This window comes from Rhineura floridana, chromosome 8 (assembly GCF_030035675.1).
Source record: "Rhineura floridana isolate rRhiFlo1 chromosome 8, rRhiFlo1.hap2, whole genome shotgun sequence".
Taxonomy (NCBI): Eukaryota; Metazoa; Chordata; class Lepidosauria; order Squamata; family Rhineuridae; genus Rhineura; species Rhineura floridana.
The window spans coordinates 45,485,230-45,504,238 of NC_084487.1; the positions used below are offsets into that span (position 1 = coordinate 45,485,230).

A 19,009-nucleotide genomic window follows, 5' to 3' on the forward strand; every position below is an offset into this window, starting at 1 on the left:
GGTGGTTTACCATTGCCTTCCTCTGAGGCTGAGAGCCAGTGATTGGCCCAAGGTCACCCAATGAGCTTCATGGTTGTGTGGGGATTCGAACCCTGGTCTCCCAGGTCATAGTCCAACACTCTAACCATTACACCACACTGGCTCTCAAAGAGAGTGCAAAAATGCAGGCAGCTGTGTTGATTCCATTATTACCCACTCCCCCTTTTTCTAAAGAACAGAAGTACATAGCATGATATTCACTTCATTAGGATTAGCAAGATTGCAATCCTACGCATAATTTCCACTGAATTCAGTGATGCTCACTTTTGAGTACATACGTTCATGTGGTAAAATACACTGAGCTTTTACAAAAGGTCTTGAACCAGTTGAATTTATTTATTTATTACATTTAGCTTTAAATTAGAAATGCTAACAATCTTGCTAAGAAGTGCTAGCATGAACTAGGAATTCTATCAAAGAAAAGGAAATACGTAAGCAGCCTGGTTATTTTCCACATTCTGTGACTTCTTCTATGCTAATCTGCTGCAAATATGAAAGCTTCATTATCACCTCGTTCACTTGCCAGAGCAAGAAAAGACTGTCAATTGCCCTAGTGCTCTGGCATATAACATAATCATTCTTGCTTAGGAAAAAGTCCTGGAGCTGCACTCCCCTGCATCTGTCTCTCTCTCTCTCTCTCTCTCTCTCACACACACACACACACACACACACACACACACACGGACGGATGGACGGACTGGATGGAAAGATCTGTCTGTTTTGGTTCTTTCAGTTTCTCATTTTTCCAGTTTTAAATTCAGTTCTCTACATTTCTACAGCGATCCACCATTTAAAAAAAAAATTCTCATGAAAATTTTCTATCATTTTAGTGCGAATTTCTCCAAATAAACACATTTTTGTAGGCAATTTTGACAAAGGTTACTGCAATCAATTTCTCATCATTTCATGCCTTTTTGCATGTAATTTTCACTCATGTATTCATTTTTCTGCACACTTTCCTCTAATATAAGCATTTTTGTAAATATTGTTTAGTTGGCGAACTGCATCCCAAAATTCTTTTTTTTTTTTTTTTTTTTTCAATAATTTTTATTCAGATTTTCATAAAACATACAAGACAAAATCATAAAACATTCAAAGACAAAAAACAAAATCAAAAATAGTTAAACAAAAAGAAAAAAAGAAAAGAAGAAAAGAAAAAGAAAAAAAAAACAAAAATAAAAAATAAAGAGTAAAATATTGACTTCCCATTTGTCAAAGATCAAATCAGTTATAAGTCTATAATATATAGCAATCCTGTCTCTTAAGTCATATTATAAAATCACTTTCCTCCAGTAGTTATCTTACTTAATCATCAAATCTCATAAACATTACTTTATTCTTTCCACAAAAAGTCAAAGAGAGGTTTCAATTCTTTAAGAAATATATCTATCAATTTTTTTTTCCAGATAAGCATATCGATTAATCCATCTCATTACTAATTATGATAATCTTATTGTCATAACCATAGTCAAAATAAACATTTCAATTAATCCATCACATCAGAATCTGTTAGGTTCAGTAATTTCAGTAGCCATTGTTCTATTATCTCTATTAGTTCCATTTTCCATCTTCCATCTTCAGTAGTCTTGTTAAGTCCAGTAATTTCAATATCCAATCTTCCATTATCAGTATTCCATAATAATCTTGCTGTCAAAGCCATAGTCATATAATAAGAGTCTGATGGGAATTACCTCTATCCCAAATATTTTCTTGCCATCCATTCTGAATAAGTTGCTGAAATACTGCTGTAAAATCATATCTCTGTTCTTTTTTTCAAAATACACTGGGTCATCTCTTAAAAGTTTTTCCATTGTCACATGGCTGCAGTTAATTCCATAGATTTTCTCTATATTGGGCTCCATCACATCATTCCAGTCCAGAAGATAATCCATGCCATTGATAACTTTATCTCTAGAATCTTCATTAATTTCTTCAGAGATAACATTGAGTTCCAAACAATAGATTTTATTTCTAAAGTCCATAGACTCCAAATCTTGTTCCTGTTCCACGTTTGTTCCAATCTCCGGGATCTCCTCTCTCACAGGGACCCCTATTCCAGTCTCCAGGGTCTCCTCTCTCACAGGGACCCCTATTCCAATCTCCGGGGTCTCCTCTCTCACAGGGACCCCTTCCAGGGTCACCTCTCTCACAGGGACCCTTATATCTTTAATCTCCTGCTTCATTTTACTCAATTCAATTTTCGTTATCTCAATCTCATTCATTATTCTCTGAAACATAGTTATTTCCAGATTCTCAGCCACTTTCTTAATTGCCATTTTAAAAGAAAAATATAGGAAAACCACTTCTTATTTCAGCAACAATTGGGTTAATACTCCAAACTTGGTGACATCACAGTATAAACAGAGCAGACAGCCTTATCTCTCCAATAGTTAAGTAAACAAAATGCAGTTCCCAGGATCGAAGCAATTAATGGCAATCGTCAAGAAACAGATTCGTCAAAATAAAATAGACCAAAAAGAGAGTAGTCTCAAAACAGTATAATATTTTTCAAAATAAAAATCTGGAATAGAAATCCCTCTTCTGTGTGTATCTTTAGAATGCAAATCCAGGACAGCTTTTTGCAACAAAAACAGAGATAAGCTATTAATTAGTGCGTAGCAGAGAGAAGTTACGGCTCCCCAGTGAGATGTCAAAAACCGATCAATCTGGCAAATCTCTTTTAAACAGCAACAATTTAAGTCAAGTAAAAGAAAAATATAGAAAGAAGGGTGCTTGCCTGTTAGTGCGTTCTCTCTTAGAAGATAAGATGAACGTTCGCTTTAACAGATAGAGCTTGCTGTTGAAAATCCGTCCCACCTTCGTCGGCTGGACCTCGTCCCATAAATTAATGAGATCTGGTCGTCCCAACAAAAATAGGCTTTGAGGTTAATCTCTTCGTTTCTCCCTACCCGGGAGAAGTTTAATCAGTCAAAAAAAAAAGAAAAAACTGACTGATATATCTGAATAAGCTTCTTTTGAGGCAGGAGCCCGTCTCAAAAGCAGGCACAGGCTAAGTCACCCTTCCCGGAAGTCCATCCCAAAATTCTAATAAATGCGAATTTTGAAGGATGGCTCTGTTTCTGTTATATTGTTTTGGAAAATGCGAATTTGATAAATTCTGCTTGAAATGCGAACTGAATTAAAATTCTCACCCATCTCTCTCTCTCTCTCTCTCTCTCTCTCTCTCACACACACACACACACACACACACACACACAGACCTGATCACCAGTTTAGGAGAGAGACAAAGTCCAACCCTAGGAAGAGTATCTCCAAATATACAGGTTACAATTTTCTCTCTACTTGGCTTCCTCTGGATTTTGCTGCTTGCAGACATTAGAATTTGTTCTCCCTTTGGGATGCCTGTCTTGGCATTTGGTATGAGATATTCATGTATCACTGCTAATGTGGAATGGGTGATTCATGCTACTGCACTGAGTCACCAGCCAGCTGAACTATCAGGGTATCTAATCTTATTTCAGGTGAGACTCACCTCAGTGTAAGGTTAAATTGCTTGCTTTGCCTATCTCAGTGGAGGTGCCATCACTGACTATATAAGGTACCACACAATCTCTACTGAGAAGACATTTTCCAGACCAGAAGAAATAATTATATTTTACCTATTCTGGTGTCTGTGTCATATATGCCAATTTTTTGAAAATGCAAGAGACCCTTCTTTTTGACCTTGAAGACCTATCTTGCACTCCTTGTCCCCACTCCTTCACTCTCATTAACAGTTATTATCAGCAGACAAGTGTTTTAATGTTTTTATGCATTTCAGTCATATTCCTGAGTGCATGCTAAAGTCAAGAGTGCTTAGGGTGCATGATATTGCCAGGTTTCACAGCTAAACTGCAGGCTGAATCATTGTTCTGTTCCATCAGTTCTAATCTATGCATCTTTTATCTTGTTGCTGGCAATTAAGACCAGGAAAGTTGTCAAATCCGAGAAACTAGGGCAGGAGAGGGGCTCAGTGTGGCCCTCCAGAACTCTATGGCCCTCGGAACTCTCCCTAAGCCAAGCCCACTCCCAGGCCACCACCCCATACTGGCCCTGTTCTGCACCCTCCTGAAGTGCTTTCTCCTGGATGGAATGAGACCCTGAGCTGTGATGTCTTTAGTTTGCCTAGATCAGCGATTCCCAACGTGGGCAGTAGCACCCCCCTGGGGGGCGTTACAGCCCTTCAGGGGGGCATTGGCATGACTACAAACTTTAGGGGGGCGTTTGGGTTCATTAGGGGGTGTTGACATTTGGCGGTCTAATGCAACAGTTGAGGCATTTAAGTTTAAGTTTATTTGACACACAAATCATTAATTTTTAAACTGTTTTGTCCCCAGTTAGATGTATTTAATAGTCTCAATTCATGGAAATAACACTATAAATAGTGTGTGCTCTTTAGTAAAGAAATTCTGAACAGCGGCCAGTGTCATATCAAGGAATGGGGATATTAGCCACACCCTGGTACTAGGTAATGTTCCAATGCTGTCTTGAGGGATGTTGGAACCAATCACAAGAGAACATTTGATAAGGTGGGTGTATTGGTGGAGGGCGCATTTTTCCAACGGATGAGTGCTGTGTGCAAACGGGTGATGCAGACAGTCAGTTATTCGCTGGTTTTCTTCAGGAATGGGACACACTTGCTACCCATTGTTTCTGTGATGTTTAAATGAACTTGTTTAATGAAACAATGCCGGTAAACTGAATGAGTTTGTTGTTAAGTATATTAAGTATAATAGGAAGCATTGGCATATACTTAATCTGAGGGGGGCGTTGGGCACAAAAAGATTTTGGAAAGGGGCGCTGGGTCAAAAAAGGTTGGGTAACACTGGCCTAGATGGATAAGTGTGTGTGTGTGTGTGTGTGTGTGTGTGTGTGTGTAAACCTCTGACTTCAGAATGGCATGAATGTAGCCCTCTGTCAAAATGTAAATCACCTGCATTGCTTTGACCACTTTTGCATTTGATCCCACCCAGTTTTTGCCTCTGGCCCCGCCCACTGCTGGCATGCAGCTCCAGGAATCCAGCCCTCACGCTGAAATGGTTCCCAACCCCAGCCACCCTGGGCTCCTGCTGGGAGGAAGGGCAGGATATAAATCAAATAATAAATAAATAAATAAACAAACCAGGGCCTAGTTCTAACAAATAGCAGGCATAGTAGTAAAATAGTCTCTAGACTGTACCACTTCGTACCACAGGGGGAAGATCATATAACTGAAAGTTCTTTCATGAAGAAAAAAAAATCCCTGAACGTTGAAAATGCACATAGATGTCAAAGTGACAGGTTCTACTCTAGCCTTTTCATTACATGCCATTTTTAATGTATAAGGCATCTGGAGACAATAGAGTTATATGAGTTCCCTCCTGCAACATGAACTGGTATAATCCAGAGATAAATTCATATTTTGATCTGTTTATGAGAACTGGGCCTAGATCAAGTATTGCAAGATCTGGTTTCAAGTAAGACCTTAGACCTGAGTTACCTAGTTGCTCAGACAATGAAAAGTTAACTCAATTAACTCACTATCAAGCTGCAAAACTTGCAGAGAAACTGAGCCAGGCCTTTTGTTTTGTTTTGATGTAGTAAACTTAGCTCTTGAGTAGCTTCCTTTAACTGACAGTAATATTACTTAGGAACTGACCAACGTATGCAAAGCTGGAAGAATAAAACTATTATTTAAATCTGATGTCTCCCACACAGAGTGGTAAATGTATTCATTGCATTTATTTATCTGAACTGAGTTGTTCTTGTTATCTTGAACAACCCAGTCTCTTAACTAGATTTTATGGAGATGCATGAGTGCTACTGATCCATGTCTCCCCAGTGTTATCTAGTAAAGGAAATCTGTGGTGTAACGTCATACTAGTCAGCAGCCCCCAGTGGACATAGTGTACTTAGACTTTCAAAAAGCGTTTGACAAGGTACCTCACCAAAGGCTTCTGAGGAAGCTTAGCAATCATGGAATAAGAGGAGAGGTCCTCTTGTGGATAAGGAATTGGTTAAGAAGCAGAAAGCAGAGAGTAGGAATAAAAGGACAGTTCTCCCAATGGAGGGCTGTAGAAAGTGGAGTCCCTCAAGGAGCGGTATTGGGACCAATACTTTTCAACTTGTTCATTAATGACCTAGAATTAGGAGTGAGCAGTGAAGTGGCCAAGTTTGCTGACGACACTAAATTGTTCAGGGTTGTTAAAACAAAAAGGGATTGCGAAGAGCTCCAAAAAGACCTCTCCAAACTGAGTGAATGGGCGGGAAAATGGCAAATGCAATTCAATATAAACAAGTGTAAAATTATGCATATTGGAGCAAAAAATCTTAATTTCACATATACGCTCATGGGGTCTGAACTGGCGGTGACCGACCAGGAGAGAGACCTCGGGGTTGTAGTGGACAGCACAATGAAAATGTCGACCCAGTGTGCGGCAGCTGTGAAAAAGGCAAATTCCATGCTAGCAATAATTAGGAAAGGTATGGAAAATAAAACAGCCGATATCATAATGCCGTTGTATAAATCTATGGTGCGGCCGCATTTGGAATACTGTGTACAGTTCTGGTCGCCTCATCTCAAAAAGGATATTATAGAGTTGGAAAAGGTTCAGAAGAGGGCAACCAGAATGATCAAGGGGATGGAGCGACTCCCTTACGAGGAAAGGTTGCAGCATTTGGGGCTTTTTAGTTTAGAGAAAAGGCGAGTCAGAGGAGACATGATAGAAGTGTATAAAATTATGCATGGCATTGAGAAAGTGGATAGAGAAAAGTTCTTCTCCCTCTCTCATAATACTAGAACTCGTGGACATTCAAAGAAGCTGAATGTTGGAAGATTCAGGACAGACAAAAGGAAGTACTTCTTTACTCAGCGCATAGTTAAACTATGGAATTTGCTCCCACAAGATGCAGTAATGGCCACCAGCTTGGATGGCTTTAAAAGAAGATTAGACAAATTCATGGAGGACAGGGCTATCAATGGCTACTAGCCATGATGGCTGTGCTTTGCCACCCTAGTCAGAGGCAGCATGCTTCTGAAAACCAGTTGCCGGAAGCCTCAGGAGGGGAGAGTGTTCTTGCACTCGGGTCCTGCTTGCGGGCTTCCCCCAGGCACCTGGTTGGCCACTGTGAGAACAGGATGCTGGACTAGATGGGCCACTGGCCTGATCCAGCAGGCTCTTCTTATGTTCTTATGTTCTTATGTTCTTAATGGATTGAAACAAAAACATCATGCGTTTTTTGTGCGAGACCCTACCAGGAAGCCATGTTGGGGGAGACACAGGTTGGCAGCAACCTCATAACATCTAATTATGCCCTCTAACACGATGCCTCATCAGTTAAAATCAGTGACTTAGCAGTGAAAAGAATTTATATTGGCCAGCCTTCTGAAGAGCAACTCCTTCCAAAGTTAGGCTACATAAGGACAGTTGAACTACAGTGGATGTCGAGCGTCTGCTCTCTCTCGACGAGCGGGGAGGGAGAAGGCATGAATTGCAGGCGCCTCTACAGCCAGAAGGCGCGGAAGGTCCAGCTGTTGTTGTGTCTTTTCCAGCCTTGGGGGAAGGGAGTGTGTTAGATGTTCTGTCAATTCCCACGGGTGAACCCTCCCCCTTTCAGGATAGTGCTCAAACGGCCTCTCGGAGCCGTTAGGGGAGGATTCCGAAAGAGCAGTAACTCCTCCTTTGCCAAGCGGTGAAAGAGTCGTAACTCCCCCTTTGTCCACCCGTAACTTAGAGATGTCTGAGGCTTCCCCGCCTTCTACTTCCCTGTCTGTTGATAAGGACCCTGTTTTGTCAGACAAGCCCTTGGAAGTTCGCCCCCCTTCACCCCGCTCTCGACGGCGGGAAAAGCGCACTGGTCAGAGGGCGGGGGTACGAAGGAGTGCGAGATTGCTCTCCAAAACTTCCCCTATATAAGCTTGCTGAGTTGGGAGGGGGGTGTTGCGTCAACTCTCCTTTACTTTGCAGAGCAGGTCTAAAGTATTGTTAGGGAATTACAGTGAGTTATTGTAGGAATCCTATGAAGCGCACTGCTTTTGATGTTTCCATTACTCTAATAAAATAAGATTTACTTGCACCAACGTCTCAGCCACTTGGGTTCGACTCTGGACGGGACAGTGGATAAGTTTGATAGTCTCTTTCCTGTTGTTCACTATATTTGGGATTAAGGAATCTGTTTTTTAATGATGATTCTCATATGGCATACGGTGTTGTGCCTTACTTTCTTGAGTCATCTGAGTACATGTTACTGAACCCCTTAGTGTCAGTGAACAGGCATCTCTGACATTGGTCTGCCCTAGCCCTTCTTGCTCTCTCTTTGCAATACACTGTAATTTGGGTGATCATAGGCTATAATTTATTTAAGTTTGTACGTAATTGTATCCAACTGCATACGTGTTTTAACCATAGTCTTTAACAACCCTCCCCTTTTGTCTTGTTGCTCTTCTCTTTGTCTACTTTTTCAATTGCAAGCTTTTATCAGTGATCTGTGTTATTTAAAACTTTAAAATGTGTTAATTAAAGGTACAATAGGAAGATGAAGATGAGAGCAACTACAATAAAACAATACTAATATAGGGAACAATTTGGCTAAAATTAAGGCCTGTTAAGTCCTCATTCTTAAATCTGCCCATTGCAATAAAGGAGACTTAAAAGGACTTAAATTTGGGCAGATATTAAATGGGCAAAGAATAATTCACATCCCTGGTTTGAATTGTTACAAATAAGTTTGTATACTAGGAAATTTTTAGATCAAGAAAGTATTAGATCAGTTAAGTGCTTTGACCAATTTCAGGGGAAAAACCCGATTAACAAAAAACCCTGTCTAATCTACAAGATCCTCTTAAGCCTTCATTGTAGGATGGATCAAGAGGTACATGACAAAACGGGGACAAGATCTTGATAGAGCTATCCATTCCATTTGGGGCCAGACTGGATGATACTTATCCTCTGATCCGGCATACTAAATGGAGGAGTGCCTGAACATGCGTGCCCTCTCACCCTCTGCAGTCCCTGTAGGGATGCCATGTTCAAGAACATCCCTCATATGAAAGATCCAATGCACATAGGCCAAAATTGTATGGTGACTTTCCAGTTTCCCCCCCAGGAGATCAATCATGCAATTTTGATCTACACATATTTTATTTTGTACATCATCTTTGGACATGCTGTCTCTATGTAGATCACCAGGGTCAATAGAGGTGGGGCTGGAGTGCTGGTATGCTCATGTTTGGATGCCTCATATATATTTATTCAATCAGTCATACATTCAATTTTTCAACCCCAAATAACAAGTCCTCTGGATGACAGACAAAGTGATCCATGCAGTGTGCTAGATTTGGATGTGAGCATTGTCATGTCTGGCCTTTTGACACTTCTGAGGAAACAGTGCTATTTTTTCATATTGGAGGTCGCTGATGCATAGGGTCGCCATAAGTCACAATCGACTTGAAGGCATATAACAACAAGAAGAAGTAGTTTAAGGAGAATATATTGCACCAAGTGTTGTTGTTGTTAATAAGCTAAATAATAAAACATATTGCCTTTTATGCTGGAAATGCCATAAGAGAAGAGTAGCTTCCAAATGTGTTCAACTTGTTCAGTAGCTGTGAAAGTCTAGAATAGAATTAACATATCAAGAAGACCACAGACATACAATTGCATCCTGACCCCTTAATATTTTAGTTAACATCTACAAAAGACATACAAATAACTCAGCATGAATTAATTTCATATGTGGCTATCGCTCTGAGAACATGCTCCACAAAGCATTGGAGAGAATTGCCTATTCTGTCACTGCAATAAATGGGAAAGCAAATTACACAACCATGCTGTTATGTCAAAACATTGGAGTGAAAGAGGGAAGGCCAAGATGTAACAACTTTCCTACAAATTCGACATTTTTGTTAAATTAATTACTAGCAAAACAACACTCACTGTTGATGTGAAACATACATTTAATGCAGTATAATTAGTCTCATTATCCTTAATAAAATGTAAATTTCCCCCTCCCCCCAAAAGTCTGTGTAGATAATGCCCCTTTTCACTGAGGTTTGCAGAAGTGTAAATAGAATGGGACAATAGATCACCAAATATTGACAGCTGTATATATAAAAAAATAAATTATGCCATGTTTTCCAGCACAGAACACTTAAGTATGTTTTCATGGCAGTAGATGAAAAGTCATACATTGGTACAAAGTGATTAGATGCTTAGCAAGGGCAGCAAGGCAGGCACCATACTTGGTCCAATGCTTGTAGCCTCACCCTTTCAGACGGCAATCCTGTACTCTCTTACCTGGGATTAAGTCCCATTGAACTCAGTGGGATTTTCTTTTCAGTACACTGTAGAATTGTGCTGTGCCAGCCCCTTAATACTGGCACATAGGGGTGAAAAGCTGGAGTTAAGTGGCAACGGATGAGTAGCCTGCAGGGATTCCTTTATTTTTTTAAAAAAAGGTTTTGTGCGACAGGTTCTAAGCAGAAGCAGTCTATCTGAACAGTGAGAACAGTGGCAGGCCTTGCATCGGCACATGGCCCTCTTTTATCTCCAGCACTCCAAACAGTTATGGACAATAGGAGGTCAGAGGCATTGTCACCACATCACACAAGATAATGCTTTTCCTACATGCAAACTTCTTAGGGTTATGATAAGAACATAAGAACATAAGAAGAGCCTGCTGGATCAGGCCAGTGGCCCATCTAGTCCAGCATCCTGTTCTCACAGTGGTCAACCAGGTGCCTGGGGGAAGCCCGCAAGCAGGACCCGAGTGCAAGAACACTCTCCCCTCCTGAGGCTTCCGGCAACTGGTTTTCAGAAGCATGCTGCCTCTGACTAGGGTGGCACAGCACAGCCATCATGGCTAGTAGCCATTGATAGCCCTGTCCTCCATGAATTTGTCTAATCTTCTTTTAAAGCCGTCCAAGCTGGTGGCCATTACTGCATCTTGTGGGAGCAAATTCCATAGTTTAACTATGCGCTGAGTAAAGAAGTACTTCCTTTTGTCTGTCCTGAATCTTCCAACATTCAGCTTCTTTGAATGTCCACGAGTTCTAGTATTATGAGAGAGGGAGAAGAACTTTTCTCTATCCACTTTCTCAATGCCATGCATAATTTTATACACTTCTATCATGTCTCCTCTGACCCGCCTTTTCTCTAAACTAAAAAGCCCCAAATGCTGCAACCTTTCCTCGTAAGGGAGTCGCTCCATCCCCTTGATCATTCTGGTTGCCCTCTTCTGAACCTTTTCCAACTCTATAATATCCTTTTTGAGATGAGGCGACCAGAACTGTACACAGTATTCCAAATGCAGCCGCACCATAGATTTATACAACGGCATTATGATATCGGCTGTTTTATTTTCAATACCTTTCCTAATTATCCCTAGCATGGAATTTGCCTTTTTCACAGCTGCCGCACACTGGGTCGACATTTTCATTGTGCTGTCCACTACAACCCCGAGGTCTCTCTCCTGGTCGGTCACCGCCAGTTCAGACCCCATGAGTGTATATGTGAAATTAAGATTTTTTGCTCCAATATGCATAATTTTACACTTGTTTATATTGAATTGCATTTGCCATTTTTCCGCCCATTCACTCAGTTTGGAGAGATCTTTTTGGAGCTCTTCACAATCCCTTTTTGTTTTAACAACCCTGAACAATTTAGTGTCGTCAGCAAACTTGGCCACTTCACTGCTCACTCCTAATTCTAGGTCATTAATGAACAAGTTGAAAAGTACAGGTCCCAATACCGATCCTTGAGGGACTCCACTTTCTACAGCCCTCCATTGGGAGAACTGTCCGTTGATTCCTACTCTCTGCTTTCTGCTTCTTAACCAAGTCCTTATCCACAAGAGGACCTCTCCTCTTATTCCATGATTGCTAAGCTTCCTCAGAAGTCTTTGGTGAGGTACCTTGTCAAAAGCTTTTTGAAAGTCTAAGTACACTATGTCCACTGGATCACCTCTATCTATATGCTTGTTGACACTCTCAAAGAATTCTAATAGGTTACTGAGACAGGACTTTCCCTTGCAGAACCCATGCTGGCTCTGCTTCAGCAAGGCTTGTTCTTCTATGTGCTTAGTTAATCTAGCTTTAATAATACTTTCTACCAGTTTTCCAGGGACAGAAGTTAAGCTAACTGGCCTGTAATTTCCGGAATCCCCTCTGGATCCCTTTTTGAATATTGGCGTTACATTTGCCACTTTCCAGTCCTCAGGCACGGAGGAGGACCCGAGGGACAAGTTACATATTTTAGTTAGCAGATCAGCAATTTCACATTTGAGTTCTTTGAGAACTCTCGGGTGGATGCCATCCGGGCCCGGTGATTTGTCAGTTTTTATATTGTCCATTAAGCCTAGAACTTCCTCTCTCGTTACCACTATTTGTCTCAGTTCCTCAGAATCCCTTCCTGCAAATGTTAGTTCAGGTTCAGGGATCTGCCCTATATCTTCCACTGTGAAGACAGATGCAAAGAATTCATTTAGCTTCTCTGCAATCTCCTTATCGTTCTTTAGTACACCTTTGACTCCCTTATCATCCAAGGGTCCAATCGCCTCCCTAGATGGTCTCCTGCTTTGAATGTATTTATAGAATTTTTTGTTGTTGGTTTTTATGTTTTTAGCAATGTGCTCCTCAAATTCTTTTTTAGCATCCCTTATTGTCTTCTTGCATTTCTTTTGCCAGAGTTTGTGTTCTTTTTTATTTTCTTCATTCGGACAAGACTTTCATTTTCTGAAGGAAGACTTTTTGCCTCTAAGAGCGTCCTTGACTTTGCTCGTTAACCATGCTGGCATCTTCTTGGTCCTGGCGGTACCTTTTCTGATCTGCGGTATGCACTCCAGTTGAGCTTCTAATATAGTGTTTTTAAACAACTTCCAAGCATTTTCGAGTGATGTGACCCTCTGGACTTTGTTTTTCAGCTTTCTTTTTACCAATCCCCTCATTTTTGTGAAGTTTCCTCTTTTGAAGTCAAATGTGACCGTGTTGGATTTTCTTGGCAATTGGCCATTTACATGTATGTTTAATTTAATAGCACTGTGGTCACTGCTCCCAATCGGTTCGACAACACTTACATCTCGCACCAGGTCCCGGTCCCCACTGAGGATTAAGTCCAGGGTTGCCATCCCTCTGGTCGGTTCCATGACCAACTGGTCTAGGGAATAGTCATTTAGAATATCTAGAAACTTTGCTTCTTTGTCATGACTGGAACACATATGCATCCAGTCTATGTCCGGGTAGTTGAAGTCACCCATTACTACCACATTTCCTAGTTTGGATGCTTCCTCAATATCATATCTCATCTCAAGGTCTCCCTGAGCATTTTGATCAGGGGGACGATAGATCGTTCCCAGTATTAAGTCCCTCCTGGGGACTTAATACTGGGGATGATCATCTTGCATTTCAGTGTGATGATATTTCAGATATGGGGAATCTTTGACCCTTCAGATGTTGCTGAACTACAACTCCTATTAACCCCAGCAAACATGGCCGATGGCCAGGAATAAAGGGAGTTGTAGTAGTTTAGCAAGATCTGGTGAGCCAAAGGTTCCCCACACCTGTTGTAGATCTTCAAGTGTGATAACTCATGCAACTTTCATGCATTCCCCTACATGGAAATGTTTTCCTATGCACAAGTGTTACATGTGGAGGGGTCCAGGTCTGATTTAAGTGCTGTTTTCAGTGCCTTTGATCTTTACATAGCAATTGTGCTAGGATGGTTTCATCCACACTGCTTCACAGACTGTCTTCATAGCTGATAGGGACTGCTAGAGGTTCTGCAGCTGGTATGCTGACTTCCCACAGTATATATGGGCTTGCCAGAAGGGAATACAAATTTGCCTTGTTCCTAGGATAACTCCATTGCAGTACCTTCTCACTCAGGAATGCACAAAGGTGCTACTTGGACAGGCTCTTCTATGGCTTCTTACATATTTATTTATAGAAAGATTTCTGTCCGGCCTTTCAAATGCCTATGCAGTTCAGAGGGCAGCTTACAACTATTTAAAATTGCAATGTCATAACATTAAATAAAAATATAACTGTAAAGTCATTCAAAGCTGAATTCTGAGCAAGTGCATTTACTTCTAATACTATGCACTGGAAGTCAGTTAGGAACAAAGGAAGCTGCCTTATACTGAGTCAGACCATTGGTCCATCTGCCTCAGTACTGTATACCCTGATTGGCAGTGACTCTTTGGGGTTTCAGACAGGAGTCTCTCTCAGTCTTACCAAGAGATGCAAGGAACTGGACCTTGAGCATGCAAAACAGGTTTCCACTGAACTACAGTCCTTCCACTGAGTCCATTCGGTCCTACTCTCAAGTAAGTGTTCACAGAATTATTTCAGCCTCGGTTATTATTTAAAATCACACTTTGGCTGAATGCCAGGATCTTGAGGATAGATTTTCAAAGACAAAAATAGTATTTAAGCACCTGATTTCTGTTATTTTTTTCAAATAACTGCCTGGGTTGTGTTTTTTGCCTTTTAAAAATCTGCTTCAGGTCAAAATCCTCAACCCCCATCCCACCCACCCCAAGAGCTATGCCATCCACACTAGCTAAGTTGCCACTTGACATGACCGCTTCTGCCTCCACACATTAGCTTCAAAGCATCACTGAAATTCTTAATGGAGTCTGACATTTTTGCCTGTCTAGGCTTGGGAGAAATCTGAACATAACAGGGGTGTGAAAGAATCAAGTTGTGTGCCATCAAGAAATGGGTATCATAGACTTGGGCAGCATTCAGAAAGCCTTTGCTTGTAGAGAAATAAATAAACCCCTGATTAAATAAAAAAATACTTACTCAATCAAGCTATTCACTTACTTGGGGGTGTTGAGCTTCTCAGCTCCAGGACTGCACACTAAAGCAACTGTGTAATTAGTAATTAATTTTTCACTCCCAGAAGATATGTCTTATTCAGTGCTAGGAGGAGAAATGGAGTAAAAAACAAAACAAAACAAAACAAAAAGCCCTCTTTTGGTAGAAAGGAAGCTGGAAGGGTCTAAATTACATCCTGTCTCACTGCTCTGATGTCTTCAGAAAGCTATATTCAGATTGGGAGCTTAGGGAAGAGGGTAGAAGGGACCTTAATGAGAGCTGCTGCTAGCCCTATGATTAGAGTGTTCCACCAAGGGTTCTTCTGCAGCTACTGTGCTGCAGAAGAGAACAGTAATGAGAACAGAGCTAGGCAGATGGGGCAGCTGAATTGGGAGAAGAAATGGGCTAAGAGTGGAAGGAGAGTTGAACATAACAGAAATGTGTTGGGCAGGGAAGGATATGCACGAAGAAGCTGGGAGAGGCTTAGGTTATGAAGGACTGAGCAGCATATATACCCACCTGTGATCTCAGTGGAGTGGCACTGGCATTACTCCGTGGGTCAAGGTCCTTATGCAACTAAAATGGCACCCTCCACACACAAGAAGGTGTGCCTCAAGGTTTGCAGATGTACAACAGAACTTTTTTTGAGGAAGGAAGCTAAGGGGAGGAAGAACACCCCTGAAACAACCCATTGACTGAACATGCTCAGTGGCCACAGAACACTGATGAACAGCTGGGGGAACAAAAAACTGGGTAGGCGGAGGAATGGAACAGAGACTTCTGGACAGGAGCACTCTACTCCACAACATTTTGTTGCAGGTTTCCGCTTGTTCTCAATTCCTAGGCAACCTCTGAGGCAATATCCACAAACAGCCACCAACAGAAATTTCTTGTCTGTAAGTACAATAACATTAAAAAGGACTAAATATTGTATTGCTGGATCAGAACAAGGACTATCTTTCTTGTGTCTAGCAGCAGTGAGCCAGATGCAGGGCATAAAGGTAATGACCTTCCCTTGTTTGTCTGTTTTACAGTGGCATTCTGCCTCCATATGATAATTGCATAACTATCTATGAAAAGGTGTTTCAGAGTTACAACATTGTACTTATTCATTGCGGATGAAAGATAATTTCTCCGAAGGTCCATGGACTTCAGATAACTCATCCAGACTCTTTCCTCTCCCATTCTCTTGTTTAGTTAGTTATTAACGGGACAATCCAAAACTCGGCTGGGCAATGACAGGATGTGATAGACCAGCAGAACCACCACCGCATTCAGAGCCCTAGTGCTCACACTGGGCAGGCAAATTGCTGTGCCAGGTGGAGCTGGCAGAGTGATCAGACCCAAATTGGGCCTGATGCCATCAAGTGACAGCAGTGGGAACAGCTCAGGATCCCATGGAGCCTGAGTTGGCTCAGGCTTTCTCACTCTCTGCCTTCAGGATGCTCCAGTTTGGGGCTTTCCACAGGCTACCACTGGTAGGGAGTCTGCCAGCAGTACTTCTGCCTGTTTACGCATTTGGTGGGCAGAACGGGGAGCCCCACAGTGGTGGAGTGACACTGGCATTATGCTGGCAGAGGGACTTTTCCACCCAATCCATCCTGTCACATGCACACATAAAGCCCAGCACAAAAGGGGCTTGGATTGCAGCCTTATTTGTTATTCCTGCCTTTCTGCTAGGAGGGTGACAGCAATAACAATAACTGCAGATAAAAAGAGCAACAAATAAAATTGCAGCCAATTAGACCCTATTAAATGCTAGCAACAAAAGACAAAAAAAATCACATCAAATGACAGGCCAAAGTCCTTTCTGAATAAGAAGCTCTTTACTTGTCAGAACACCATCAGAGAGGGATCTAAATGGGCTTCTTTAGGAAGGACATGCCAGAGCCTGCGTGCAGCCACCCAGTCTGAAATACTGGTGGAGCAGAAGGAAGCGCTTCTCCCACAGGTAGGGCTCTTCCTAGGAGGAAGGGTGGGATATAAATTTAATAAATAAATAAGGTAGTCCATGTAACCTGGTCCCAAACCAATTAGGGTTTTATAGGTCAGTAGCAGCCTTGTATCCAGTGTTGCTCAGGAGTTCTAAGAAACAGCAATAAAAAACCAGTGCAGTTTTGAAATGAGTGGTTAAAATTAGTGGTTTTGAAAGGTTCAGTTTGCCATCTTGATACAAAATGGCATCCAATTTTGTATCCAAACATACACAAAAACCTCAGAAATGATCAAGCAAAATTTGGTTATGATATCTCAAGAGATGCCCAAATCCATGTCCAACAAACAACATTCCAAAATATATAGGGTAAAAGCTGTACTTTGAATCATGCTCAGAAACAGCAATAGCCAATGAAGCTGTTGTAGTATAGGAGTTATTAGTTGTTGTTGTTGTTATTATTATTATTATTATTATTAATTAAATTTCTATCCCGCCCTTCCTCCCAGAAGGAGCCTGGGGTGGCAAACAAGGACAAAACACTAAAAACATCTTAAAATCATCTTTAAAACAACTTAAAACAAAACTTCTTAAAAATATCTTTAAAAAATATTTTGACAACATCTTTAAAAGCAATTACAAAGAGACAGACTAGGAGAAGGCCTCTACTTAAAAGGCTGTTGAAAGAGGAAGGTCTACAGTAGGTGCTGAAAAGATAACAGAGATGGCGCCTGTCTAATATTTAAGGGGAGGCAATTCCAAAGGGTAAGTGCCACAACACTAGAGCTCCGCTTCCTGTGTTGTGCAGAACAGACCTTTTAAGATGGTATCTTCAGGAGGCCCTCCCCTGCAGAGCACAGTGATCAACTGGGTATATAAGGGGTAAGGAGATCTTTCAGGTATCATGCCAGCATGGATCAGCCACATTCCTTTCCCAGCATGTAAGAGGTCCTGCATACCTAAATAAATGGATGTCCACCATTACTGACCCACAGGGATGTAATCAGGCGGGATCTCGGGGAGTCTTAGCTTCTTTACTTTTTGGGGAGCTGTGTCCCATTGTCTCCAGCATCCTACAAGCCAATCAGTACAAAAGGAGAGTGTGTTAGCCACAAAGAAGAGTCTTCTCACATGCTTCCTTGTCCTTTCTTGCTGATTGGAGCCAATCAGAGTGAAAGAAGGTGAGTCAAACACTGAGAAGACTCTGCTCAGTGCTAATGCTCTCTTCTTTTGTGCTGATTGGCTCCTAGATATTAACAAGGATCTCATTCTCAACCCACAGCAAAAAAAAAAAAAAAAAAAAGCAGGGAAGGGGCATGGTTGCAATTAACATGTAGGAACCCTGCACTTCTGAATTTGCTGCTACACTACTGCTGACCCAGGCAAGTAGGAGCATTGAGCTTTATATATTTGAGAGGCAGGGAAGCAGTGTTCCACTGCATTTCTGGTAGCAAGTTTAACCATGCATCATTTTGAATATATGCCATTCCCTGCTCCCAGCTTCTTATCGGGAGCCTAGAACTGGTTTGTGAGTCACTGGATCGGTCTCTCCATGTTGCTTCCAGGGCTCTTTGCTGCTTTCGCTTTGCGGATGAGCAGGGATGCACACTTTCCATAACAAGGTCTGATGGCGTGTATCTTGTGTGACACTCACCACCCACTTAAGCAATTTAGCTGCTGTTTGCTCTCTTGCCTGCCCTTCTCTTGCTCCACTGTGTCATTGCCATTAGCACTAATGGGGCACACTAACCAGACAGTAATTGACTCTTAGGGAGCTGGCAGGCTAGGAGGTTTAATCTGCTTCTACTTTCGCTTCCCCCCTTTTTTTACTGGATCAGATGTCAGAAAAGTTTGCAGGGCTTTGACCTAGGATGGTTGTTTCCTTTTCTCAGATAAAGGTTTTCCTGAATAATAATAATAATAAATAATAATAACAACAACAACAACAACAACAATAGGCGCTCAAATCAGGCGGAGGGGAGGGAGTAGGAGAAGAAGGGAAACCATGCCTCCAACTTGCTCAGCAGGCCAGAGAGGGAGGAACGTGGGCGGCAGCTAAAGAGTCTTGAAGCAAGGGAGCAGGAAGAAGTGCAGGGAGCATGGGAACAGGTCTTCACAGTGATACCTTCGAGGGACTCTAAGTAAAGATACATGTGACTGCTTGGGATCAAGGCTGGAAATCAAAGAGACATGTGTAGGGTCTAAAGGACTGCCAACTTACACATTAACTGAAAGGACCAACT

The 19,009-nt window shown here is 41.7% G+C and overlaps 1 protein-coding gene across 1 annotated transcript in view; it reads left to right on the plus strand.

Moving 5' to 3' along the window:
* The window catches only part of CACNA1I (calcium voltage-gated channel subunit alpha1 I), a 483,310-nt gene that overhangs the window by 233,021 nt on the left and 231,280 nt on the right, over nt 1-19,009 (plus strand). The gene's annotated exons all lie outside the window — the stretch shown is intronic.